Source organism: Triturus cristatus, chromosome 3_2 (genome assembly GCF_964204655.1).
Source record: "Triturus cristatus chromosome 3_2, aTriCri1.1, whole genome shotgun sequence".
In the NCBI taxonomy this organism is placed as follows: domain Eukaryota; kingdom Metazoa; phylum Chordata; class Amphibia; order Caudata; family Salamandridae; genus Triturus; species Triturus cristatus.
Genome location: NC_140584.1, coordinates 293,562,040 through 293,589,967, shown reverse-complemented (window position 1 = coordinate 293,589,967; position 27,928 = coordinate 293,562,040).

Genomic DNA, 27,928 nt, shown 5'->3' with positions numbered 1-27,928 from the left:
ACGCGTATGCGTACCCGTAGTGGTACGGACCGTACACACGCATCTACGCTCACTATCACTATGGGTCTGCACGCGTATGCGTACCCGTAGTGGTACGGACCGTACACACGCATGTACGCTCACTATCACTATGGGTCTGCACGCGTATGCGTACCCGTAGTGGTACGGACCGTACACTCGCATGTACGCTCACTATCACTACGAGTACGCATACGCGTGCAGACCCATAGTGATAGTGAGCGTAGATGCGTGTGTACGGTCCGTACCACTACGGGTACGCATACGCGTGCAGACCCATAGTGATAGTGAGCGTACATGCGTGTGTACGGTCCGTACCACTACGAGTACGCATACGCGTGCAGACCCATAGTGATAGTGAACGTAGGCATGCATGTACGGGCCGTTGCCATGCATTTGGGGTGCCCTAGGGCCCCGAAACGCACCGTACCTGTGTGTGATGCTCCAAATTACATAGGGGACAAGTATTAAGGCCTACATGCATGCTGGTTGTCATGGAGACCAAGTTCAAATTTCGAATTTGTTCTGGAAGGTGCACAGCAGAAGTCAGTTGGAATTCTTCTACTTTGTTGCAATGTGTTTGTGGGGCTGACATCATGCAGGAGAATGAAACCGATAGAGAACCCACAGACTGCTAGGTTTGAAGGGATTGGTGGAAACATAGGATGCAAATGTGAGTGACCAATCACTCTGTACTCCTGTGCATGAGACTGGGCAGAAGGGCACATATAAGGCAGCCAGGTCCCATGAGGGAGTACTTGCCTGCACATCTTTGCATTCGTCGACCCAGCTGCTGCTACTGATTCCCTGGAACCATGTCAAGGGCTGTGGAGAGGACACAGCCATTCACCCTGGAGGAGAACATGGCTCTGCTGGATGTGATCCTCCCACAGTACTCCATGCTGTATGGGCGACCAGGGTATCAGGTGAGTGCATAGGCCACTGCCACAGACTGTCCCTATGTTGTGACTGTGACTACTGCCATTGTGTCCAGGTGTAACACACATGCCATGTACTGTCGGGGGGGTCCCAGGGGGGGTGCCTGATGTCTCCCAGCAGTGCCCTGAGACAGGAGGGGTGGGGGCCTATCACTCACAGCAGTGCCCTGAGCCAGGAGGGGTGTGTGCAGAGTCCTCCCAGCAGTGCCCTGAGCCAGGAGGGGTGTGTGCAGAGTCCTCCCAGCAGTGCCCTGAGACAGGAGGGGTGGGGGCCTTTCACTCACAGCAGTGCCCTGAGCCAGGAGGGGTGTGTGCAGAGTCCTCCCAGCAGTGCCCTGAGACAGGAGGGGTGTGTGCAGAGTCCTCCCAGCAGTGCCCTGAGACAGGAGGGGTGGGGGCCTTTCACTCACAGCAGTGCCCTGAGACAGGAGGGGTGGGGGCCTATCACTCACAGCAGTGCCCTGAGACAGGAGGGGTGGGGGCCTATCACTCAAAGCAGTGCCCTGAGACAGGAGGGGTGGGGGCCTATCACTCCCAGCAGTGCCCTGAGCCAGGAGGGGTGTGTGCAGAGTCCTCCCAGCAGTGCCCTGAGCCAGGAGGGGTGTGTGCAGAGTCCTCCCAGCAGTGCCCTGAGACAGGAGGGGTGGGGGCCTATCACTCACAGCAGTGCCCTGAGACAGGAGGGGTGGGTGTGATGCACAGTGTGAGCCTTGATCATTGATTGTGACATTGCCATCATTCCACCTGTGTACCCACTGTGGCACGTACTGCTTTTTCCCTCACCAGGGGATGATGTCCCTATGACAAAGGTGCAATGCGTTGGCTGCATGACATGCCTTGTTGTAACCAGCTAATTTGTACCCATATGTCTCTCTGTGACATGTGGCTGGTGTATTGATGTGGTGTCACTTGTTCCTCCTCACAGGTAGGCGCCACTGCCAAGGAGCAGATCTGGCTGACCGCCGTCAGTGCCGTGAGGGGTGTGGATGGTCGGAGGCGGAGCCTGCCCCAGGTGAGGAAACGCTGGCAGGATATCCGGTGCTGGACGCGGAGGATTGCACGGCTCCTGCTGGGGGACTCACCTGAGAGCCACAAGAACCGCGGCCGCCTGAGCCACCTCCACAGGCGTGTGCTGCCGGTGGTCTTTCCAGACCTGGAGAGGCGCTTACAGGCGATGCAGCAGCCGGAAGGGGGTAGGTACATGTGTGTTTGTTGTGTGTCACCGGCATTTGTAAGGGCACAGTAGCATGAATTCACTGGCAGGGTTTAAAGGTGCTGTGCAGATCCTGTTTGCCCCAGTATAGCGCTGCGCCCCTGCCACCCTTCCCCTCCTTGCAATGTGTTCCCTGGTCTGTGTGTAGTCACTCCTTCACAAGGTAATGTAGGCTGGCGCTTTGTCCACGAGAACAATGACTGTAGCATCATGTGTGGGGGTGGTGTGTAACAGGTTGTGGGACCTTGCCTGTGCACTGTCAAGTTCACTGCATGTGGGTTCCATGTCAGTTGGCACTGGTGCTGACTCCAGACATGGGAGTTGGTCTCTCATGTGTCATGCCTTACAGCGCGCATGTCCTATGTAGTGGCCTGTGACATGATGTGCATGAGTGTGCGATACACATAGTGCAGGGATGGTGACGTGTGTTGCAGTCATTACCATTCAGTAGCATGTAGTTGCGTGCCCACTACTGTCCCCTGGGGCACCTTTTCCTCAGTGGTGTATGTGTCATCATAAACGTGGACAATCTTAGTGTCTACAGCGTAGGTTGTGCTCTGTGCCATTGTCCCCTGTCACCATGTATATAGACGTGCTATTTTGTACAGGTGTCCACTGTGCAGCCTGACCTGATTGTCCTTCTTCATACTCACAGTTGCCAGTGCCTGTGTGTCTTGTTATACTCATCTGAGGATGGGCACTGGTACCTCATTATTTGTACAGGCGCACCTTGGCTGTTTGGCGTCCAATCTTGCTTTTTGCCTGCCCCTGTGTGTATCACCCAGACTATGAGATGTTGGTGCCACCTGTGTCTCAACAATTTGCCTCGTGTAGGGTCTTGTTGGGGCGGGCAATGCCTATGTGTCAAATCCTGATTTCTACTTGCTGGGTCTGGGCAGTGTGTGATGTGTCTGGACACACACGCAATGTGCAGTGACCGAGTCATGTTGGGCATGTTTTCAGCATTACCTATGCAGCATGTGTCTCAAGTTCATGGATATGGTCCCTGGTCATCAGTATTTTCGCCAACGCTGTGTGGGGCAGATGCAGTGCTGGATTGTCCCCAGGGCCTGGGTGCTATGTCAGACTCCGTTTCCTGTGTTTAGCTATTGTCTCATGCTCTCCATGGTATTTCAGTGGCATGGTGGCTCAACCAACTGTGTGTTTCATGCCCTACATCGGTACCTTGTTTAGTAGATGTTAGGGATCTTCCTTTTCAGGCTATGCAATGTTACCTATGTAGATTGGACTCATGTGACAGATGTGTACAGGTGTCTGATTAATTTCTGTCTCTCCACCCTGCCCACAGCATCGTCGGGGGACACAGAGGGAGACATGGACACAGACCAGGCGGAGGGACCGAGCACCAGTGCCAGCCGTGACATCGGGGCTGGCACATCGAGTGGGACAGAGGCGGAGGAGAGTGTGGCCGAGGACCTGTCGACTGGCACATCAGAATACGAAGCTGACAGGTCCGAGGAGGATGTCTCCGAGTGGGCGGAGGCTGCACCAGCAGCTGACAGCGGAACAACACCTCGCACCGCCCCCTCAGTTTCCATCAGCCGCCTCCCACTTGCTTGTGTCCCTTCCCAGCGTGCCCGGTCACAGCATGTCTCCTTCCTGCCAGGCACCGCACCCCCTGCCCCTGTCTCCACTGCTGCCGCCAATGCAGAGTCTGTGGACATCCAGCGGCAACTGCAGGTTGGTCAGGCTGCGATCCTTAATGTCCTCCATGCCCACGGCAAAACCCTCACCAACATCGAGGCTTTCTTGGAGGGCATTCATTCATCGCAGGCTGACCAACGCAACTTGCTGAGGTCCATAGACTCCACACTGACTGCAGCAGTGGGTCTCCTGCAGCGCGACCTCCCCCCACCTACCCCTGCCCCATCCACACTTCCCACTCCCATGCCTGTCACACGTACACCCAGACGTCGGCATGCACCCACATCAACGGACACGGGCACCACACCAGCAGGGAAGGTCCACCGCACTCCTCCTGACACGCACACACAGGGTGAGGTAGGCACACCCACTGGGTCGGGGGGCAAACGTGTGACACGCAGCCATAGTGGGAGTCCGCATTCCACCCAGTCCACTCCCTCCAAATCCCCTCCCCTCAGCTCTCCTGGCCACATCTCCCCCAAGGACTCCTTCATGGCCGCTCTGTCCCTGAGCCCCACAGTTACACCACCACGCAAGCGGTCAAGGAGGTCCCCGGTCAGGGTGGTTGAGTCTCCCCCCCTGTCTCCACCCTCCCCCGGTGGCGCTGCGACCCATCCCTCTGACCCCCCCCCCCTCCTTGGGGCCTGAGGTCCCTTCGGGTGCAGGGGACTCCCTGGAGGACCTTGCAAAGGTGTGTAGTGCCATCCTGGCCTCCGCCTTTGGCACTGACCCACCCCCTGTGGTGGAGTCCTCCATCCCTGCACCCACAACGCCGCCCCTTTGCCCTGATGTCCCTGCGGTGCCTGTTGCTTCCCCCCCCTGATGCCCTCACCAGTGTGGAAGACGATGCCATTTGACTGTGCAGGCAAGGTAGGGGACACGCATCCCACTGTGTCCCCCATCCAGCTGAGAATCATTGACTGCCCTATGGGCTTTGTGAAGATTGAACTGCCTGCGATCCACGGACATTGTGCTCATGCTGAATAAAGCTTAATTTTGTTTTCATTATCACACTACTGCTATGCTGGTATTGGTGTTGGTGGGGCTGCTACATGGTTTTGGGTGGTGTGTAAGGGTTTGGGTGTGTGGGATATGTAGTAGTGTACTGCTCATTGGTGGGACCCTGGGATCTGTGTGCCATCACAAGGTGTTGGCTAACTTTCTTTGTTCATGTAAGCAGTTACTGCATGTTGCACTTGTCCCAGGGTGTATTCCTTCCTCTGTGTACCCAGCTTTCTTCCCTGCAGGGTGTTCCCAATGTTTAGCGCAGAGCTGTGTCTACATGAGCTGTGTGTGTGACGGAGCCCTTCTACTTTGGCCATGCATGCAGGGCCATGTCTCCACCTGCAACAATCGTGGCATCCTTGGTGATCACTGTACTTGTGTGTGGAGTCTGTTGACATGAGTTCATGGGGACATGTTCCCTTGTAGCCAGTATGCATGTGGATAATTCTGGCCTCACACACATGTGTTACACCCCTCCTGTCTCAGGGCACTGCTGTTAGTGATAGGCACCCACCCCTCCTGTCTCAGGGCACTGCTGGGAGGACTCCACACCCACCCCTCCTGTCTCAGGGCACTGCTGGGAGGACTCTGCACACACCCCTCCTGTCTCAGGGCACTGCTGGGAGAACTCCACACCCACCCCTCCTGTCTCAGGGCACTGCTGGGAGGACTCCACACCCACCCCTCCTGTCTCAGGGCACTGCTGGGAGGACTCTGCACACACCCCTCCTGTCTCAGGGCACTGCTGGGAGTGATAGGCACCCACCCCTCCTGTCTCAGGGCACTGCTGGGAGGACTCTGCACACACCCCTCCTGTCTCAGGGCACTGCTGGGAGGACTCCACACCCACCCCTCCTGTCTCAGGGCACTGCTGGGGGGACTCCACACCCACCCCTCCTGTCTCAGGGCACTGCTGGGAGGACTCTGCACACACCCCTCCTGTCTCAGGGCACTGCTGGGAGTGATAGGCACCCACCCCTCCGGTCTCAGGGCACTGCTGGGAGGACTCTGCACACACCCCTCCTGTCTCAGGGCACTGCTGGGAGGACTCCACACCCACCCCTCCTGTCTCAGGGCACTGCTGGGAGGACTCCACACCCACCCCTCCTGTCTCAGGGCACTGCTGGGTGGACTCTGCACACACACCTCCGATTTCAGGATATGTACGCTTGGAACATACACGGTGGGGGTACGCTCAATGCATTCGAGGTGAGGGTACGAGTCTACTTACACTGGTGTGGTGGGGGTACGCTCCATGCATACGCGGGTGAGGGTACGGGTCGTACTTACACTGTTGGGCTGGGGGGTACGCTCCTTGCATACGCGGGTGGGGGTACGGGTCGTACTTACACTGTTGGGGTGGGGGTACGGTCCGTGAGTCCGCGGGTGGGGGTAGGAGTCGTACTTACACTGGTGGGGGTGGGGGTACGCTCCGTACGTCCGCGGGTGAGGGTTCGAGTCGTACTTACACTGTTGGCATGGAGGGTACGCTCCATGCATACGCGGGTGAGGGTTCGAGTCGTACTTACACTGTTGGCATGGGGGGTACGCTCCATGCATACGCGGGTGGGGGTACGGGTCGTACTTACACTGTTGGGCTGGGGGGTACGCTCCTTGCATACGCGGGTGAGGGTTCGAGTCGTACTTACACTGTTGGCATGGGGGGTACGCTCCATGCATACGCGGGTGGGGGTACGGGTCGTACTTACACTGTTGGGCTGGGGGGTACGCTCCATGCATACGCGGGTGGGGGTATGGGTCGTACTTACACTGTTGGGCTGGGGGGTACGCTCCTTGCATATGCGGGTGAGGGTACGGGTCGTACTTACACTGTTGGGCTGGGGGGTACGCTCCTTGCATACGCGGGTGAGGGTTCGAGTCGTACTTACACTGTTGGGCTGGGGGGTACGCTCCATGCATACGCGGGTGGGGGTACGGGTCGTACTTACACTGTTGGGCTGGGGGGTACGCTCCTTGCATATGCGGGTGAGGGTACGGGTCGTACTTACACTGTTGGGGTGGGGGTACGCTCCATGCATACGCGGGTGGGGGTACGGGTCGTACTTTCACTGTTGGGGTGGGGGGTGCGCTCCTTGCATACGGGGTGGGGGTAGGGTCCGTACATATCCGTCCCCACGCTATGTGATGTTTGTGCGGCCCGTACCCAGGCCTTTGCCACGTGGGTGCGATCCGTCCCGCCATTGTTGGGGTGACGTGTGTGGGCATGGTCCGACTCGTACCCACGCTCTTCAGGCGTGGGTACGGGACGTACCTGTCTGGTTGTGTTGCCGGTTCGCGTGGTGACGGACTTCCGTTGTGGCGGTCGCTGGCTTATCAGGACACGCCCCCACCCCCTCGTGGTGACCAGGGCATGGGAGTCAGGTATGTCCAGGCCATGTGTGGTGTGTGACTTATGTGGTTGTTTTGTGGCCTGCCCTGGTCCTGCCACCCCCACCCCACCCCAGTTTCCCCCCTCCCTTAGTTATTCTGACCTTCTGCGGCGTCTGCGTCGTAACCTGTAGAGGAGGTGGACTGCTATGAGGGCAGGGATGACTCGTAGGTTCGGGTCCATGTCTGTCCGTCGCGTACTGGTACTCCTTGATCGCGTCGTCCTGTCGCGTACGTGTCCTCCTTGATCGCGTCGTCCTGTCGCGTACGGGTCCTCCTTGGTGGCGTCGTCCTGTGTGTCCGTCACGTACTGGTCCTCCTTGTTCGCGTCGTCGTCTGTCCGTCGCGTACTGGTGGTCCTTGTTCGCGTCGTCCTGATTTCCCGGCAGTTTTTGGCTGCCGCAAAATATTCACCGTGCGGGGTGACGTCGGTGCGAATCGTGATTCCTGGGTCGTGAATGGCTGGCTGCGAGCGTCCCGACGTCAGGTCGGCGCTTTCCCGTATCGCATTGGTAGGTGTTTTTTTGTTCGGTCGGGCTTTTTTACGATTCGTACGGTAATGGTGTACCCGTGCGAATCGTAATTCCTTGTTTGTAAAAATTGACGACCGGGTACGCGTCGGGCGGAGATTGTGCTCCGTCCGACGGTTCGTACCCAGTTTTTGCCGGATCGTGATCGGCACCTATGTCTCTAAGACTCTTACTTTTCCGGTACGTGATTTTAGGTCTATCACTAATCGTGGGGTCTATGACGGAATCATTTGTTAAAATGTTCCAGTTTTCACTAAGAATTTTCTGAATTTTATGTGAGTCATTGTTGTAAGTCAGGATCACTTGAGTGTCAGAATCAGTGGTAAGATCGTCATTACCTTTGGGTTCTAGGGTTTTATCTCTTGATATGTTTCTTATTTTAGACACTGCCCTATTCAGAACCCACTCTGGGTAGCCACGTTCCCTGAACCTACAGAGCATGTTTTTTTCTTCCTCCTGGTATTCTTCCGTATCACTACAATTCCGCCTTGCTCTCAGCAGCTCACCAAATGGTATACTCCATTTTAGTGTATCAGGGTGGCTGCTGAGAGCATGGAGGACACTGGTACCTGCCGTGTCCTTTCTGTAGCGTCTTGTTTTTTAAGATGTTACCTGTAGCTGTAATCTTAACATCAAGGAATTCTATCTTCTTTTTCTGCAAGTTGTGAGTTAAGACTATGTTGTATGCATTGTCGTTGAGAAGGTTAATGAATTCTGTGGCTTCTAGTTCACTACCCCTCCAGATAAGAAACAGGTCATCTATATAGTGTAACCATGTAACCACTTTTTCCAGATAAGTCAAGTATTTTTCCTCTTTAAATATTGTCTCCTCCCATACTCCTAGGAACAGGTTCGCAAAACTGGGCACGAAACTTGTTCCCATTGATGTACCGTTAGTTTGTTTCTATAGGTCCCTGATAAACAGAAAAATGTTATTGCGAAGACACATGTCCATCATTTCAGTTAACATTTTTGTGTGTTCCAGAAACATGATATCTCTCTCATTTAAATATCTTGTGCAAGCTTCGATACCTTGACTATGTTCTATAATGGTGTACAGGGAACATACATCGATGGGTAAAAACATGTACCCATCTTCCCATGCAATATTTTCAATTTTACAAAGGAAGTCTTTTGTGTCTTTAACATACGATGGAAGTTTTGACACGTAATTTTGTAGGAAATGGTCAACATATTTTGAAATATTTTCAAAGACACTGCCTATAGATGAAACAATTGGCCTCCCTGGGGGTACAAGTGGATTCTTATGTATCTTAGGGAGAAAATATATTATTTGCAGTTTTGGATAGTCTCTTTTTAAAAATAAGTATTCTTCCCATGAAATAATCCCTTGTAGTTGCCATTCTGACAGTTTTCCCCAAGTAGTTGTAATGCTATCATTATAGACTCTTGTGTTACTCTTGAAATAGAATCTGTCATTGTCTAGTTGTCTGTATGCTTCCTTAAGATACATTTCCTTGTCTTGTATTACCACATTGCCTCCTTTGTCTGCAGGGCGAATTACAAGATTCTTGTCATTAGCTAAGTCTGAAATGATGGATTTCTGTTTCAAAGTTAAGTTAAAGGATCTGCTTTTATCTCTACCTTTTTGGTGTTTACATTCAAGTAGTGACTTTGTAATCACATCATGAAATGTGTCAATGTTATCGTGTGGGAGAATTGGATAAAATACAGATTTGGGCTTAAATTTGGTGCTAGCTGCTTTGTCTGTTACAATGTCCCTGTTTACAGTGGCAGTGTCGTTGTTCACCCCTTCAATAGTAGTGTTTGAGGCAAGGTCCTGCATAGTTCTGAGGATATTTGCATCTTCTACTGTGAGACTAGGTTGATTATCTCTATTGGGAAATACATCATCATGTCTTGCGGTGCTGTTTTTCAATGTATACCATTTAGTTCATTTAAGCTTTCTAATAAATTTAAACATGTCAATGCGATGGGCAGAAAGACAATCCAAGACATAATGTTCTTTTCTCTAATTGGGAAAGTTGTCAGTTGGTATGGTCGACAATAGTTTTATTTACCGTGGTGTTGTTATTCATTATTGTTGTTTCTTCCTGTAGCCACCACGCCTGGTTCCCATGGGCTCTGTGTTTTTTTCTCTTGTTGGTCCTTTGTTTACGTCTTGATCTTCTTTGCTTACTGAGCCCCTGCCTCTTCCTCTGCCTCTTCCTCTCCCACGATATCCTCTTCCCCTTGGTGGTTGAACTGGTGGAGGGGTTGTTCTCCCCGATTGCCGCCCCTTCTTCAGCACTCGGAACTCGTCTAAAAAAGTTGCTGGTCGGGTGATAACTTCCACTTCTGATGATGTACTCGTGGTTTTCACTGATGTATCTGTATCTGAATCATCCATTGTTCCAGTTGGTATTGTTGTTGTTTCAGTTGTTCTTGTCCTATTCGTCCTGGATTCTGGTAATTGGATGTCATATAGGTGGTCGTATTTCCTACTATACGTTAGTATTCGACCAGTCTATATATATATGTATATATATATATATATATATATATATTACCTACCGGCAGTCGCCAGTAGGTAGTTATAGTTCAGACCTATTATCCATAGGAAATCTGCAACATTCTATTTGGAATACCTTTGGCGCCGGTTGACAAAATTTTCAAAACTGGTGGGGTGCTCTGGTCCACTCCTATGCTGATAGTCTCGGGGTGATTCGTCAAGCGGGGTCGAGAAAAAAGGGGGGTCCCAAAACGTGTTTTCCCCATGCAATTTTCCGTAGGAACCTTTAATCGCAGCTGCAGCCCGAACTGCTGAATGGAATTACACCAAATTTGGCAAAGAGGTAGCCCTTGGTTCACACTCGTGCCGTTTGGTTAAATGGTGTAAATCCGTTCAGTAGTTGCTGAGAAAATCAAAAGTAAACTCATAGATATATCTATGGCCTTGGAGGATCCGCGCACCCTATGCGCACCCAGCGCGCACCCTCCCGATCACGAGCTGCATGCTAATTGGCTGTCAACTGGCTGTAAACACTCCAAACCAGAAAGTGTTGGCAGCCATTTTGTGCCCCGATAGAAGCTCAAAAAATCAATGGATCAAGTGTGCAAAATGTGTAAAGGGGGCAGGGTCCCCCAGGGCTCAAAAAAATGTCTTATTTTTGGGGAAAAAACTGCAAAATGCATGCTGGATGCGCGGATCCTGCCGTAAAAAAAAATAAAACGTGCTTCTTTAATAATTAGCCCCCTGGGGGCCAAATCCTGGGGGCAAAAATCATAAAATTTGATGGGGGGCCCCCATTTACCGGGGACCGCCACCCCCTGGGGCTACTAAATAAATGGGTGGGGGGGCTCAAAGGCCCCCCCAAGCCCCGGGGACCATCACCCCTGGGGCTTTTTATATTGTGGGAGGGGGGCCGCGTGGCCCCCCTCCTGGAGCCGTCGATAGCCCTGGGGACCGCCACCCCCCAGGGCAGGCTCCTGCAGTGTTTCGGGGTGCCCACCCCGGGACACTGCTGTTTGCTATGGCAGGACGGGAGCCGAGGCTCCCGCCCGGTCATAGCAAACTTGGTTTGAATTTTGAAAGAGAGAGCAGGGATATCTGCTCTCTCTTTCAAAATGCAAACCATATTGCTTTTCCACACGGGGAGCTGCATGTTAGCAGCTCCCCGTGTGGAAAAGCAATGCCGGCTCCTGAAGGATGCGGGGAGAAGGCTGGGACCGTGGGGGCATTGGGGCTCCCCCCACGGTCCCCAATGTTGTATATAGGCCCCAGGGGATGGGGTCCCCGGGGAGAATAGAAATTAGTGATAGGTGCTAATTTGTTTTTTACAGGCAAATTAGGAGTTGTGCACCCAGCGCGGCGCTCAGCACAGCCCCCTGGTGTGCACGCACTACGTGTGCGACTCCTAATGCGTCTAACACGTATATGAAGTCACGCGCAAGCACGCGAGCGTCACATAAAGTAATACGTATATGGCGCGTATGCGCCTGGAGTCGCGTACCGGTCGCACAGTGATCGCGCACGAAAATACGCACCCATCGCACACCCTACGCGGATCCTACACAATAATCGTAAAATGGCGACTAGGTTCCGCATAGTGATCGAGAAAGGTACGCTTTGGGTGCGCGACTCCAAAACAAAATTGAAAAAAAACAAACAATAAAAAATAGTATAAATATATTAAAAAATATATAAAATAAAATAAAACAATATTAGAGTTTCAATATTTTTAAAAACATTTTTTTTATTTATTTTAAAAATATGTAATGTAATTTAAAAAATAAAATATGTAAAAATAAATAGTTTAAAAAATGTAGAAAAACAGTATCAAAAAACTAAATATAACTTTTTATATATTTAAAAATTATCATTTAAAAAACCTTTGAAATTCACTGATAAAACCATAGGTTTCAGATATGTTATAGTTAGCAATTAGCATTTAAAAAACCTTTTGAATTCACTGAAACAACCATAGGTTTCAGGGGCGTTATAGTTAGGAATTAGCATTTTAAAAACCTTTGAAATTCAATGAAAAAATCATAGGTTTCAGACATGTTATAGTTAGGAATTAGCATTTAAAAAACCTGAGAAATTCACAAAAAAAACCATAGGTTTCAGGGGTGTTATAGTTAGCTGGACATTTCACTCGTACAAAGCCATTGAAATTCCTCTGTTATAGTTAGTTCTGCTAACTATAACTCGCACGCCCGCAATCCACTGCTGATGATGTCACATATTACATCATTCATGACATGGTCAGTGACATCACTGATGACATCACTGATGACATCTCAAATGACATCACTGATGACATCACTGGTGACATCATCCAGTGAATGTAGTTTGGCTCGTTATTTAAATATGTATTATATATATATAGCAATCTGCATTCAAGAATGAGTGGATATATAAATATCTGGATGGAGGATTTAGTAGCAGTGTGATTGACTGTTTACTTCACTAATTTATAGTGTCTCACTAAATATATTGGATAGTGACTAAACTGTGTGAATATCTGTATCACTTTGTCAGTTGTTGTGTAAAATGCTGCACCAGTTAGTTACTAGCTACGTGAAAGTCTATATTAGTATTTGTATGGGAGAGTGAATGTGTGTGTGGTTTGGTGGGGGGTGTGTGACTGCCCAAAGATGTGAGAATAGTTGATTCAGTAGGTATATGAGGTTAAGACTACATGTTATAACAGTTGTTTGGGTGGGTGAATATCTTTATGGGTGTGGTGATGAGCAAATATATCTCTCAATGGTACATGTCCAACAAACTAGAAAAATAAAAGACAGTGTATGTGACAGTTGTTGTCTATAAATAAGTATAGATAAGACTCAGTGATTGTATGAGTGACTGTATGGATAACTGTATACTTGTAATAGTGATTTTATCACACACTAAATATGAGTTACTATCTATATGAATAAATGAAATGGTGTTTGTATAAGTGTGTAGCTGAGTAAATGTAAGCATGATCCATTGTTTGCATAAGTGAGTAGGATGACTGCATAAGTGATTAGGATGTGTGCTGGTGTGTAGTGTCGATATAGGTGTATAAGTATATTTGATAGTGTTCTAGTGATGATTGACAGCATGTATGAGTGAATCTATAGGTAAGTGATTAGATGTGTGTGTAGATCTAGGAATCACTGAGTGGGTTTTTAGAAACTTGTATTGATGTGTCAATGGATTCAAATATGGTACTCTGTATTTTACAGTGAGTGATGTAAGGTTATTCTACTGTATGATGAGGTGTATCTGAATGTCACATGGATGATGTCATCAGTGATGTCATTTGAGATGTCATCAGTGGTGTCATCAGTGATGTCACTGATCATGTCATGAATGTTGTAATATGTGACATCATCAGCAGTGGATTGCGGGCGCGCGAGTTATAGTTAGCAGAACTAACTATAACGGAGGAATTTCAATGGCTTTGTACGAGTGAAATGTCCAGCTAACTATAACACCCCTGAAACCTATGGTTTTTTTAGTGTATATATATAAATAAATATATATATTTATGTATATATATATATACATACGCACCCCAGAACTCACACGCTTCTTATGCAGATGCATACTGTGAAAAACATGCCGCTCTTGTTACAACCACAAACCATACCAGCTGGCCAGACTACAATGATAGGTGGCACAACATAGAAAACCAACAATGAAGTGACAAAGCACACCAACCCACAGTAACACAACAATACACACCATAACAGCACTCTTCAAACTCAAATGCACAACCAAGAGCTCTCATCCTCACACACCGAAACAAAGAACTCTAAACCTATCACAGAAGTAATGGGTGAATTTCACCCCACACAGTCATCCTCAAAGCACGGGCATCTAGTGTAACAGCAAGCGATGGATGACTTCCACCCCACACAGTCATCCCTCAAATAAGGGCATCTAGTGTAAAAGTAAGTAATGGGTGACTTTCACCCAACCCAGTCATCCCTCTAGCAAGGGCATCTAGCATATAAGCAAGCAATGGGTGACTTACACCCCACTCAGTATTCCCTCAAGCAAAGGCATCTAGTGTAACAGCAAGCAATGGATGACTTCCACCCCATTCAGTCATCCCTTAAGCAAAGGCATATAGTGTGACAGCAAACAATGGGGATGGAAAAATCCAAATAGCATGACAGTAACATCAGTAATGATTCCCACACACAGGAAACTTGCGCACCGGTAGTAATTCACCTTATACATAAAATTAACATATGCTAACAGAACCTTTGTAACGATTCCCATGCACATGAAACTTGAGCACCAGTAGGAATTCACCTTACTCAAGAAATTAGTATATCATAAAAGGACCTCAGTAACGAATCCCATGCACAGGAAACTTGCTCACCGGTAGAATTTCACACTTACAAAGGGAAACTAGCACTCATGACATCATGCAAAGTATGCATACTATTGAGGAAAACAATATTATAAGATCAAGGCAGCAAATCTGAATTGTATGTAACATCCTGGACATCGCCGCATAAAGTAAGTATACTATTGGGCAGCAATATGGGCTACAGAATAATAAGCATGGAAAAATGAACCTGGCATAAAAAAAATTGGCAGCAAATCCACCATGACCACATGCAGCTAAAATACTTAAAGTCTTCGGTGAGCGACCTCTCACCCAAAGCACCCCATAGACACCATATCTCAGAGACATAAATGCTCACATCATTAGTTTAGAAGAAGTAGTAATTCTGATAAATTTTGTAGATGCCTTCATGTCACAGTTCTGTCTGTAGATTTGTATGTCACCTGTTGTGCTGACTGACTCCACTTCAAATGGTGAAAATACCCGCTTGCTTCATGTGTTTATTTACCGCCTTCAGGAAACCCTTGACCTGCTACGTCATAGAGCAGGGACTGCCGGCCAAACTCTCAAGAAGTCAGCGATCTGGCCTTCCAATGATATGCTGTTGCAGTCAAGAATGCTCTACCACATTAGCATGCTCTCCAGTCTCCGTGAGGCTTCTGAGAAGCCGCAGCTCTGGCTCTTCTGAGCTTGCAGTTGCCAATTTGAGATTCGCTGCTTGAGGCCAGTGCGACTCCACCTCGTGACTCCTCAGGTAAGCGGAGCACAACAGTTCAACCGCGCAGCAATATGAACATTCCGTCTTGCAGATGGTGGCCGCTCACGAGCGCATCTTTTACATTTCAAAAGTCCACAACATGGTTATCTCGCTAGCTCATTGCAATGGAGTAATTGACTCGTTTCTAAGTTAAACTCTCACCGGGGTCCAATTTACGCCCCCAAATGCCTTGTCTTTAACACACATAGCAGGCAACTCACTATCACGTAATGCTGCGGGTTCAAGATTAGGGACAACTTCCCTTACCCAAATCTAAGCCCACATAGATTGGTGCAGCACTTGCTGGTTCCTACAAGGCAAACACTGCCAGTTCAGCACAAGTGCACTCCGATTCACTGCTGTCATATCACATGAATGCTGCCGGTTCCCTTACAATACACACTGCAGAATGCCACCAACTGCATGCAACTGCATCACATGAATTACATGACGAAAGCTAAAATCAAAAACACTCGGGGTATGGACTGTCCAATGGTGAGGACACTGGTGCGGCTGCAGGATGTTAAGCTGCTTTTTCCGAGCTCTTGATTTAGTTTAATCAGTTTAGTTTCCTTAATAGTTACTTAATGTTGCTCACCACACGTAATCTGTAGATTCATTCTCCAAATCGTCGCCAAAATGTTATAATGAAACAGTCCGGTCGCCGAGGTGTAGGATATAGATGATGATTTATTGATCTTAGTTGCAGATATGTATATTCATAGTGGGTTCTTAGCTCAGTCCTTATGACAGCCCTACCAGGAGCAGCCTCCCTGCTGTTCAGCCCATACTCCAACTGACACTCTCCACCACACAGGCACCCAAGCATTCCATTGCATCACCATGCACTCCAACATTCCACACAGCACATTCATACTGACTGAGCAGCAAGGAACAGAGCACAGGGAACATGCATTGTAAAGTGCACATGATATAACAGACTCCCTCTGAGAGAACATATTTCAAATCATCTAGAAAGAAGCACTGACTGCTGTTTGCCAAGTGCTGTTTTTTCTAGAGCTCCTGCATCTGTCATGATGCTACTGATGGCTTTCAGCCAGAACACTTGCAGAAAACCTTATCTTTTTACTAAACTGTGCGTACCATGCACTCTTTTTCCGCACTTCTGTTGACTGTCCCTCTTTTTACTGCTTAAGCTCTCATTATGAGGGGCCCAGCAATTGGCGTGGACTTCGCTCAGTCAAAATGTATTGGGTTTGACAAATACCACCCAATGATGAGTTTTTGGGAACTAACAAGCACTTATCATACCAAAATCAGCATGTTCTGGTAAATACCATGCATTCCCCCCCCCCCCCCCCCGAACATTTTCGGCAGGCTTGACCACCCAATTTGTACCACAAATGCCTAATTGAGACATGTGCAGTAACTGCTGTTCCTGCACATATTACAAGTAACATAGCTTCTCGTAATGAGGGTGTCCCAAGGGATGGGAAATCTGTCAATCATCTTGCTTTGAGGGAAAAGCATGGCTCTTCAAATAATAGGTCTCACTGTATTTTTGATCACTCTCCTCCATAGTGGCAGGATGCCCCAACGAGAATTTGCGAATTTTTGAAAAAAATAAATTACATTAAGGAACCAACGTTTTGGGGTTTGATTTGCTGAGATGTTCAGTTCTCAGGTAAATGAAGAGTGGTGTGTGTAGCACTCAGGTGCAAGAGAAGCGGGGTTTGTACTACTAAGTTACTCGAGGCTTGGGATTTGCATTGCTGAGACAGATGAGAATAGGGTGTACAGTTCTGTGGTTCAAAAGGAGCAGTGCATGCAGCACTAAGGTACATGAGAAGAGTGTGCAATAGTCAGATGAGAGGGCCTCACATAGCTCAGCTATACAGCGATAGGGTGTGAAACTCTTTACAAGGTATTAATTACATTCTCCTCTCTCAGGGCCCGATTCACAGACCTAACTTAAGACAAAATCCTAAACTTACTACCAGTTTGGTATTCACAGAAGGCACTTACTCATTTTGGTATTCACAGAAGGCACTTACTTATTTCGGTATTCACAGAAGTTAGGAGTCTTAACTTTAGGACTCCTAAATGCCTTCTGTGAATACCGAAAGTCTTAAAATTAGGATTTTTCTCATTTTAGGAGTAGTAAAGTTATGACTCCTAACTTTACTACTCCTAAACTGAGAAAAATCCTAACTTTACGACTTTAGGTATTCACAGAAGGCATTTAGGAGTACTAAAGTTAGGAGTTCTAACCTTACTACTACTAAACTGAGAAAAATCCCAATTTTAAGACTTTCGGTATTCACAGAAGGCATTTAGGAGTCCTAAAGTTAGGAGTCCTAACTTTACTACTACTAAACTGAGAAAAATCTTTATTTTAAGACTTTCGGTATTCACAGAAGGCATTTAGGAGTCCTAAAGTTAGGACTCCTAACTTCTGTGAATACCGAAATGAGTAAGTGCCTTCTGTGTATACCAAAATGAGTAAGTGCCTTCTGTGAATACCAAAATGGTAGTAAGTTTAGGATTTTGTCTTAAGTTAGTTCTGTGAATCGGGCCCCCACTGTTCTTTCTTGTATTTCCGCTTCATTTTTCTCTCCAAACACGTTTTCTTCCCTATACTATTCTCACTTTTGTCGCAATGTATTTTCTTCTCATCTTGTTTCTCCGTTATTCCTAGTCTTTCAGTTGTCAGTCTATTCTTTTACTTCTGTCCTCCATCTTTGTCTTCTCTCTCTCCTTTTGTCAGGCCTTTCCCTAGATCTTTGACATTGGAGGAACCACCTAAAAGAACCAATGGGGAAACTCAAAGTGAACACTAAAGACGAAAGTGATGGCTACAGGGTCCGTGCGATGGAATTGGGTCTCCCAGCATAGTATTAAGTGTTGGACACAAATATATAATTTTTGGGCATCTCCCTAGCTTTTCAAAGGTAAGGGTGACACCTCCCTGTATCTATGGTGCCCTTGCATGACTAAAAGTAAGAGTGGAAGAAGTTGATTTCCATTAAGTAGGGTCATAATCATGAGGAAGAAAAAACAACACAGATAAACCAGAGTACTTACTGACTTTGAGGTAGACTTTGACTGTAGAGCTTTAGGAAGAGGCATGCACCAAAGAGCATACGCTCCTGAAGGCACCAGTCAGGGCAGAAAGAAACGAGAGCAGCACAAAACTCCAATTTGGTAAGAAGGAGGCGAAAGATCAAGGGACAAAAATATGAACAATAAGAGGATGAAGAACCTTTCAACAAGACTGCAACAGTGTTGCCGCGCACAGTCAAATGATTCATGGAGCTATATTCAGTGCTTCATTTGTAAAGATTGAGGGGCATATTATCAAGCCCCTATCGCCACCACAACGTCACTTTTTGTGATGTTGTGGTGGCAATAGGGTCAGCGCCCTATTATCAAGGTAGCGTTAAGCCACTTAACGTGGCCTAATGCCACGTTAGGTGGCTTAACGCTGCCTTGATAATAGGGCCCCTTTCACGCTAAACGTAGCGTGAAATGGGGCGGGCAGTGGGTGTTGCAGTGGGCGTTCCACCGCAACACCGATTGAAGTCGACGCTGCCACCTATTATCAAGTTTGGTGATAATAGGTGGCATCGCCAAACTTAAGACCAGAACAATCCTGGTCTTAAGGTGGCGAAACGAGGAGAAATGCTTTATTTCTCCTCGTCTTTGCTTTTTCCATGTGTGCAACCTTGTGCAGCACACATGGAAAAAGCAAAATGCCATGGTTTGTTCATGTACCGGAAGGTGTCCCTTCCTGTACATGAACAAACCGTTTTTCAAAATGCCATTTTATAACTTCCATGTGTGCTGCACGAAGCAGCACACATGAAAGTCACAAAATGGCATTTTAGGTTTGTTTATGTGCAGGAAGGAACTCCTTCGAACACATAAACAAACATCCCTGCTCGCAGACACCCTTGCACTCTGGTGCAAGCGTGCCTGCGCTCTCGCTAAGGGGCATATTATCAAGACTGGCGTTAACATTATCGCCGCTTTAGCGGCAGAAAACTGCCGCTAAATTGGCGATAATGGGCTTGATAATAATATGCTCTATGGAATTCCAATTGAAGCCTATGTTAGATGTGAAGGACATCTAACCTGAGCTTCAATTGGAATTCCATAGAGCATATTATCAAGCCAATTATTGCCGTTTTAGCGGAAGATTTCTGCCACTAAAGCGGCGATAATCTTATCGCCTGTCTTGATAATATGCCCCTAAGTTGTGTAACTTAGCTCCATCGCAGGGGGAAACGCCAGGCTGCACTATATATGGTTAATATGGTGCAGCCTGGCGTTTCCGAAGTGGAGGAGAGAGGCGTTAAGCCAAGACAGCTAACGCCTCTCTCCGCCACTTCCTTGTAATATGCCCCTGAGTTCCGGTGCCCAAAGCTCTGCTCCTGAAGTGCTATTAAAAATCAGCGCAAGGAATACCAAGGCTGTACCCTGATGAATCAACTCCAGGCATCTTTAATCCACTACCAGACACTTCCTGTGTCTTTATCTCACTCTTGCCTGTCCTTCCTTTCTCATTTTGTGTCCGTCTTTACCTTCTTACTCTTCCTCCTCCTTTCCGTTTGTGTGTTTCTCCCTCTCTCTGGCTTGCGGGCAATATTTGATGACGAAAAACAAGTGAGTGTTCCCAAAAATAAGTGCCGGTGGGCCCCACCAGCAACCCCAGCTCAAATTAAGCACTGGGTTTATTTAGAAAAAGAACAACAAAGGAAAAGCAGTATTCGAAAATGACAAACAGGAAGTATGTAAGACATCTCGGTTTTATGAAGGTTGCTGTAGTTACAATTCCTATTGTGGACTTATAATTCAAGTTCACTTCAAGATTTTTAGGGAAGGACATAGCAGAAGAGAAGACAGAGGCAATCTGGTTGAAACAATAGGTAAACGTTCTCTTCAAGTTTGTCACTCCAGGAGAAGCAACAGGCAGTAGAGCCTTGGAGGAAAACTGCAAAAGTATCCCCATGGCAAGACCCAAATACTGGCAACACAGTCATCGTAAAGCCCCAACACTGGCACCAGATAAGCGTCCTATAGAGAGCAGTCAGTTATGGTGTAGGCAAGGTGTAGTAGGTAGATTAGTTGGATTACCCAGTCACCACTCGCTGATTATCCTGCAAGAGTGGGTGGCTACCACATACTCACTTTCATCTTGTACCGCTGCTTCTGGAAGCGAGGCTTGTGCTAGTTGTGCCTTTATGAGCTCTGATGTCTGGTCATGGGTAGGAGTAGGAGTGAAGTCAATTACTAATGACTAGACATATCACCTTAAGGAATAGGTAAACCAGCACACAGGTAAAGCATGCCATTGTTGCAATGGCCATCGCAAACTTTCTGCCCCTAGTAAATGCTTTCACATCTTGTCCATTCAGCTTAGGGTGCCCTTTTGCGCCACACCTCACTTGCATAAGGTACAAAATGTCTATAATAATAAAAACTGTAGGAATATTTTTTTTTTAATTTCTTTTAGAACGAACATGTGGTTGCAGCCTAGAGAACCCCCACATCTTTGTGTTGAATATTTACTTACTGGTCGGTTGACTAGCGATCTTCTGAGGTGCACTGTTTCTGTGAATGTGTCCTGTCTGATGAATGTCAGAGTAATTTCTTGAAAAGGAATGACTACAGTACTTTCAAAAGCACGATAAAATGCAGAAGAGTAGAAAGTAAATATAATGCCTGTGGACTTGCGTCTATACATCACACCCTTGTTTATAGTCAATTCAATATAAACAGTAAGTTGGGGGAATGGTCTGCAGTTTGTCCACCACTTCAGTTACTGCTGCATCCTTCGGTTCAACATCTTTCAGAGGAAAACGCTGGGGCAGTCTTATCCTAGGAGGGTTAGCAGCGTGCATGGCTCAGGAGCTCTCCATGGTGCTGAAACCTTTTTAAAGTGAGGCCCGTTGAGGTGTCACTGAGGGATTCTGGAGAATGCTCAGAAGGTGCTACTCATGTTCCTCTGAATGACTCACTGCTAATCCTCCTCTTAAAATGTTCACTGATGAGGTGGCTATTTAAAGGAATAAGCTCAATTACCGATCTAGGTCTCATCAAAGTGTGTAAGTGTCCAGGCACCTTGTTTTTCACTCATAGTGGATTGCTCTTTTTGATGCTCCTTTGTAGACTTGGGCTTGTTATAAGTAACACTATCTGAAAATCTACTGGTCGAGGTAAATAAATACCAGTCAGCTAGGGGGGATGGGCTAACGAAATTACCAGGTTTGGTAGCCCACACACTCTTAAAGTCAATATGTCAGCAACGGCTAGTCACAGCATTTCAATGCTGGGGGTCATAGGAAGCCTGGTCAATCTCCTTAATAGTTGAAATGACCCCCTGTTCATGCTTCTGAGAGAGGGCAGCAGCTTTCATACTCCGTGGACCCCCTCTTCTTGGTGGTACCCCAAAGGTGAGTTTGTCTTGGGAACAAGGATGAGACAAAGGGGCCTTGTGATTTATTCTCTCTTACATACGTGTTTGTGGGCACAAGTTCTATTTGGGCACTGGATCATTTCATAGGCCAGAAGGATCGCGTGACCCCCTAGCATGTCTTCTTTTGGTGTCTAAGACAATGGCTGGTGATGGACCTGTACTCACACTGTGACTGATGGAACACAGGGGTGTCTGTGCAAGACATCCTTCGTATTAAATGTCAGTCATTGATGCTCAAGTGATGAGATCTCCTACACTTTGTGTCAGCATCATGTTAGCTATCCATTTTCTCTGGTGAGTGGTACTGCATGACTTCGGAATACATTGAGAGAGATCCTCAGGTTGCTGAACGGTCTCCACTCCCCATGGAGACAGATCTCCAGGGAGCAGAGAGGCAGTGTAGCAGGATCTTGCAGCGTCCCAAACATAGTCCAATTCTTGGAGAATAGGTAGCACGCAGCTCCAGTTCAGTAAGGTACCATGCATGTCCACAAAGGTCAGCTTCTTCCTGACAGGTATCGTAGATCTCTCGCTGCATGCGGCCCACTGTCAATTATACTGAAAAGCACTGTTCAATTTTCTGCCAAGTTAGTCAAATCAGGACTAGCTTGCTTGACTTACCGTGATTTGGGCTATTAAATATGTGTTCCAAGATGCATCCCATACCATGCAGCATGGGTTGGTAGGGTGCTGTTGCTGGTCAGAGCAGAAGTGCCTGCTCCAAGAATTCACTGTGGTTGTTGTGGATCAATGGCGTCCAACAAGTAACCCTTGACAGAATTTAATCAGCTAGAAAAGTTTGTGAGGACACACACATGCACGCACTCACACACAAGTTTTCCTAGGTTCTTCTCTGGGTGTAGGGTAAATGCTCAAGTACTAGTGGTGGTTGCTGGAATTTTCACTGGGAGCTGGCTGTTCTCTCCTCTGTGGTGCAGCCATTCTGCACCCTCACGAATTTGCAAAAATACCCACTGGCGACTGGTGAAGTTAAAAAATGGTGGGGCGTAAAATTACATTTTCTTCTATGCTAAGGTGTTGTCCCAAAAAGATGAAGCAGGGAAGGAAAACAAATATTGTTTATCACGGGGATGCACTTTCCTAGAGAAATCAATTAATCAATAATACAGAAGGAGTGCCCACCAATTCACTGGGCCATGGAGGCCCTACGAGATTACTTAGAAGGTCAGGAGTTCAAACTGAATACAGATCATGTCCCTCACACACGGATAGATCGGAATAAAGAAGCAACGTTAGATCACACGATGGTTCCTGGCCCTCCAACTGTTTAGAATCAATATGTGCCAAAGGAAAGGAAAAGAACAGGCCAACATAGACTTTCTATCCCGTTACCCGCAAAACGAATTCCTTCCCAAATGGAAGGAAGCAAGGAGGCAAAGATGGGAGAAGGCGTGTGTACAAAGCCAAGATAAACACTTACCTGTAGGGTCCCTGAGTGCCGCTCCAGCACCGGTTGGAACTTGTTTTGGAATCCTAGAAAGAGAAAGGGATAGGATCAGGGAAAGATAGAAGAAAAGGAACAACAATGAAAGGAAGAGAGGAGGAGAAGACAGGAGGAGCAGGCAGCAGTTAAAAGAGACTCTGATTTTGGATAGGAGGGAAGGAGAAGGAGAAAGGCGGTGAAGAACGAGACTGGGAGGACAAGCTCCTGCAAGTGAAGTAAGACTCACCAACTGGGGACCCATCAAGAGACTGGGAAGTTGCGAACACCCCACAGGCAGCAATAACTGGAGCAGCACACCGAACATCCGAGGATGGCCCAAGAGCCGACACTGACTTAACCGGGCAAGAAGCACCCTACGAGGACACCTGGAAGGAGAAGTGGTGGAAGAATGACGCCGTCCTGGCGCAGAGGTGTGATGTGTAATAATGATGCCCGCCAACTAAATCAATCGTGATTGAGCGTTCATGTTGTTTCTGCTAGTGAACAGCATGACAGCAGCACCTGGATTGCATAGGGAAGGCAGACACAGTGCTCAGAAAGGGACCAGGAGTCTGTGTCTCTGTTCCCTCGGCTCACTTGTAGAGCATAGGCTGGGAAGAGCTGAAGTGCGCATGTCAGGTTGGCTGTGGAAAACGAAACATCCAAACTGACATGCGCACTTCATTTTCACTGCGATGGGCAGGGTGGCTTCCAATCATTATGCTTGGACCAACCCATGGTACGACATCGGGCATCACCGTGGTGATAGAAGTCATGGCCTGGCCGTAATTAAATTCACTTTAAAACTGGAATTTTTTAAAAAAATTTTATATGCGACTGCTGGCAAGCAGGGAGCAATGCCCTGGCGCTCCTATGGGTAGTGGATGGAGCGTCCTTGAAAATACCACTAGGCAGCCTCCATACAGCACACAAGAAATCCGACTGATGAGACATAAAGTTGATTTTGTGCTGCTTGGATACAGTCAAAAGTGAAAAAAACCACAGGGGAAATTCACAATGAAATCAAGGAACAGCAAGATGGAAGAGGTGGTACAACCAGCTGCAGAGGACATTCATGCTTACAACCTTGTTAGTGTTCACCCTTTCTTCCTTGTCCCTTCCCTCCGCCCATTCTGGTGTCACTTTCCCCTTTCTTCTGTCACAGTCTCGTTCCAGCCCATTTCTAAAGAGGTAGAACAGGGAAAGGCTCCCCAATCTGTTTTCTCTCAAAAACAGGCTCGAGGGCTGTTCTTACTCCGCTGGCTCACGTGAGTCGTTCACGTCTTCCCTGCGCGAGCGGCTGCCACGCCGAATATGAAACAGAACCGGAATCCGAGATTAAAGGCGACCACACAAAGGAGAATGAACAATGGCTGTACGGACGAGTCCCTCTGGGGAATACAATCACACTAATCTCCTTTCCCGCCTGGCTGCCATTTCCATCATATCACACAATGGCCGAGGAAATAGAGAGCCAAGGTGAGCCGGAGCGGCTCGCGCTCGCAGTCTAGATTTAAGGCCATTGGAGGAAGCAGGCGCGGCGCCGAATTCATACTTACAAAATTCATGGGTTTCTTCCTTAAATACCCCCTAATGGGATTGTTTGTGCTGATGACGCAGTCAGAGGGATCAACGCAGATTCAAACCTCTGCTTCTCTCTGTCCTCCTTAAGACTTTTGATGTGTACTTGTAGCAAACCCCCGAATTAGGGCTGCCACCCGGCAGGGGCGCAATTAGAGCCAAATTTAGGGGGGCTAATACTTCCAGCAATCTGCCCTTGTATAATGTAACTGGTGCTCATGCAAAAGTGCCTCAAACCTTCGGGTGGAGTTGGAGCTGTATAAAACTGCAAAAAAACAAAGCATACGGGTACTTTTCAGGAAATGCATTCTCACACTGTGGCAGCAAAAGTAATTTGCAACTTTAAGGAATAGGCAGAGTGGAGATGCAGAGGCTCTAAGAAGGGTTGGAAAAACAACAAAGCCTCGTAATCAAGTAAATGGTCTTTTAATGACCTGTGAAATACTCGACTGCAGCTGCGATAAGACGTCAGACCAGCCAGCCCACAGCAGCTCAAGAATTGTCTGTGTGTGAGGGGTAGCCCAGGCTAACACACACAACGGGGTGGGGGGCTGAAGCTTTTGAGCCCTATGGACGTTGGCCACCTGCCGCTGGTATTGTACCGTCAATATCCTGGGAGACAGGATCACAAATATATTGGTGAGGCATTGATGACATGACCCAATTATTCATATAAATAGGGAAGAATTGGAGAGGTAGTGGGGTATGTTTTTCCCCTGGAGCAATTTTAAGGACTTTATCCATTTTAGGATTGGAGAATGCTCTTAATTTCACTGTCAGACCTCTGCTGATGTCTGCTCTGTGCATACACACTCAGCTCATACACTACCCTATCTGTTTCATGCCATGGCCGGTGATCTTTGTAAGTCATCTGGGAAGTAATACTTGTACCGAATGCTAGCAAGTGAGCAAATGGACCGAACTAGACCTTTGTTAGGAGCATTTAGAGGATTATCTCCCTACATTCTTTTTTTCAAATTGGGCCCAGTAGCTTATTTCAAAGCACAATTTCGTATACATTTGTTACAAAGCCATACACTCTGAAAGGGCACTCACACAGCATCTCAGTGCTTTCAAGTTGTTGCAGGGAAACCTTCACCTTTCCCAGGAGCTGGCTCCATTTTATTTCAAAATTTGCCAAGTATTAACCCCGCATCATAGCAATTACTTCCAGTGTGCCAGGGCCAGAATTTTGCCTTTGGTGGCCCCCAAATATCAATAATTACCTCCAGTATGACATGGTCAACATTGTGTCACGAATCCCCTTTGCCCATTATACCATGAGTGCCAACCTTATGCCAAGAGTAGACATGCAGACACTGCTGCCAGTGTCAGCATTTTGCCATGAATGCCCACCCATGTACCAAGCGTGCCTCCATATGTCGAAAAATACCTCTAGTATGCATGGACCAGAATTTTGTCATGTATGACTCGTACCATGGGTGCACTTTCTTATGCCATGAATTGCTTCCAATGTGTCAGCCCTTGCATTTTGTCAAGGGTGCCCCATATGTCAAAGAATAATCTCTTATATGGTAGAGCTAGCATTTTGCCATGAGTAGCACCCCCCCCACCCCCTCCGATGCTGCCGTCCATTAGACAAGAGTTATCTCTAGTATGTTAGAGCCAGCAGAATACGTGCACGCATCATACAATCCCGAACTCTGACACACACACACACACACTTTCTTTCACACACAGTCACATAATCCTAGAAACACATGCTTACATACATCCACACTGTTGGACTTGGCTCTTTTTGCAGAGTCATCCCAGAACTTTTTGCCTTCCTCCTGTATTTCTTCAGACCTGTTGTTGGTGGCTATATGATTCTGGGCACTTTATCATTATTGGTCAATGCTATAGTGCATGTGCTCTCTCTTGTAAACTTGGTAAGATTAGTCTACATCTGTTTGGCATATTTAATTTACATATAAGTCCCTTGTACAGTGGTATCGCATATACCCAGGGCCAGTAAATTAAATGCTAGTGGTGGGCTTGCAGCCCTGCTTGCGACACCCACCGAAGTAGCCTTTCAAACCAGCCGTAGGCCTCTGTCACTGCAGGACCTGCATGCGCAGTTTACTGCTGCTGTGACATGGCATATAAAGTGGTTGCCCTTTTACTACATATAAGTCACCCCTAAGGTAGGCCCTAGTTAGCCCTATGGGTAAGGTAATGTGTAGGACATGTGCCTTAACTGTGTGGCTTGTCCTGGTAGTGACAAACAGCCTATTTGGTTTCTCACTGCTGTGAGGGTGCCCTCTCATAGGTTTGCCTTGGGGATTCCCTGATATATGCTTCAGTGGTAATTTCTCAGAGGGGTAGCATGGGCATGCTTGGTTTGTTTGGAATAGTAGTGTTAAAGTCTGCCTATTGGTGAAAGCAGATTTATTATTACCATTTTAGAAATGCCACATTTAGAAGTGGGCATTTCTGTGTGCTTATGTGTCTTTGTGCCTTTGCTGGTTTGTAAATTGACTGTCTGGTTTTGGAGTAACAGGGACAGGGGATATGAATTCTCTTCAGACAGCCATCGGTGGGGGGGGGGGGTTGAGGTGCAACCTGCCCTTCCTAGATGAGTCGAGGCTAGGCTGAATAGACCTGGGCTGCATATAGAGTGGTGGGAGGAGATTTGTCGTGCACCTGAATAGGCCTGGTCGTTCCCTGAACAATGCTGTCTCCTGCCAGGAAACTACACCAGTGAGGACAGAACTGGTTTGGACTGGGCTCAGAGCCCTATGCCAGAAGAGAACAAAGACTTTGTTCATTGTAAGTAAAGGGGCTGTGACACCATGTTATTTTTGGCTTGGAAAGGTAAGACACTGCGTGGGACTTGGGACCAGCAGGCTACAGGACTGCCAAGAGGAACCGCCGTGGGGCTGGGTCACTGGAGCATGGACGTGCTGCTATGAGGACCCCCACGTGCTGTCCTGCCTGCACATACCTTGATTGTGTACATGAGTGCTCTGAGCACAGCACGGGGTGAGCACTTAAAGCTCCAGTGGTTGTCTCCCCATTGAAAAGGGAACTGGTGGTTTTATTTAGTTTTATGGAAGACTCCCTGGCAAGTGCGTGTGGAGTGCTTCCCCTCCCTATGGCTGGTGTTGATCGGCACAGTGTGAGCGCTGTAAA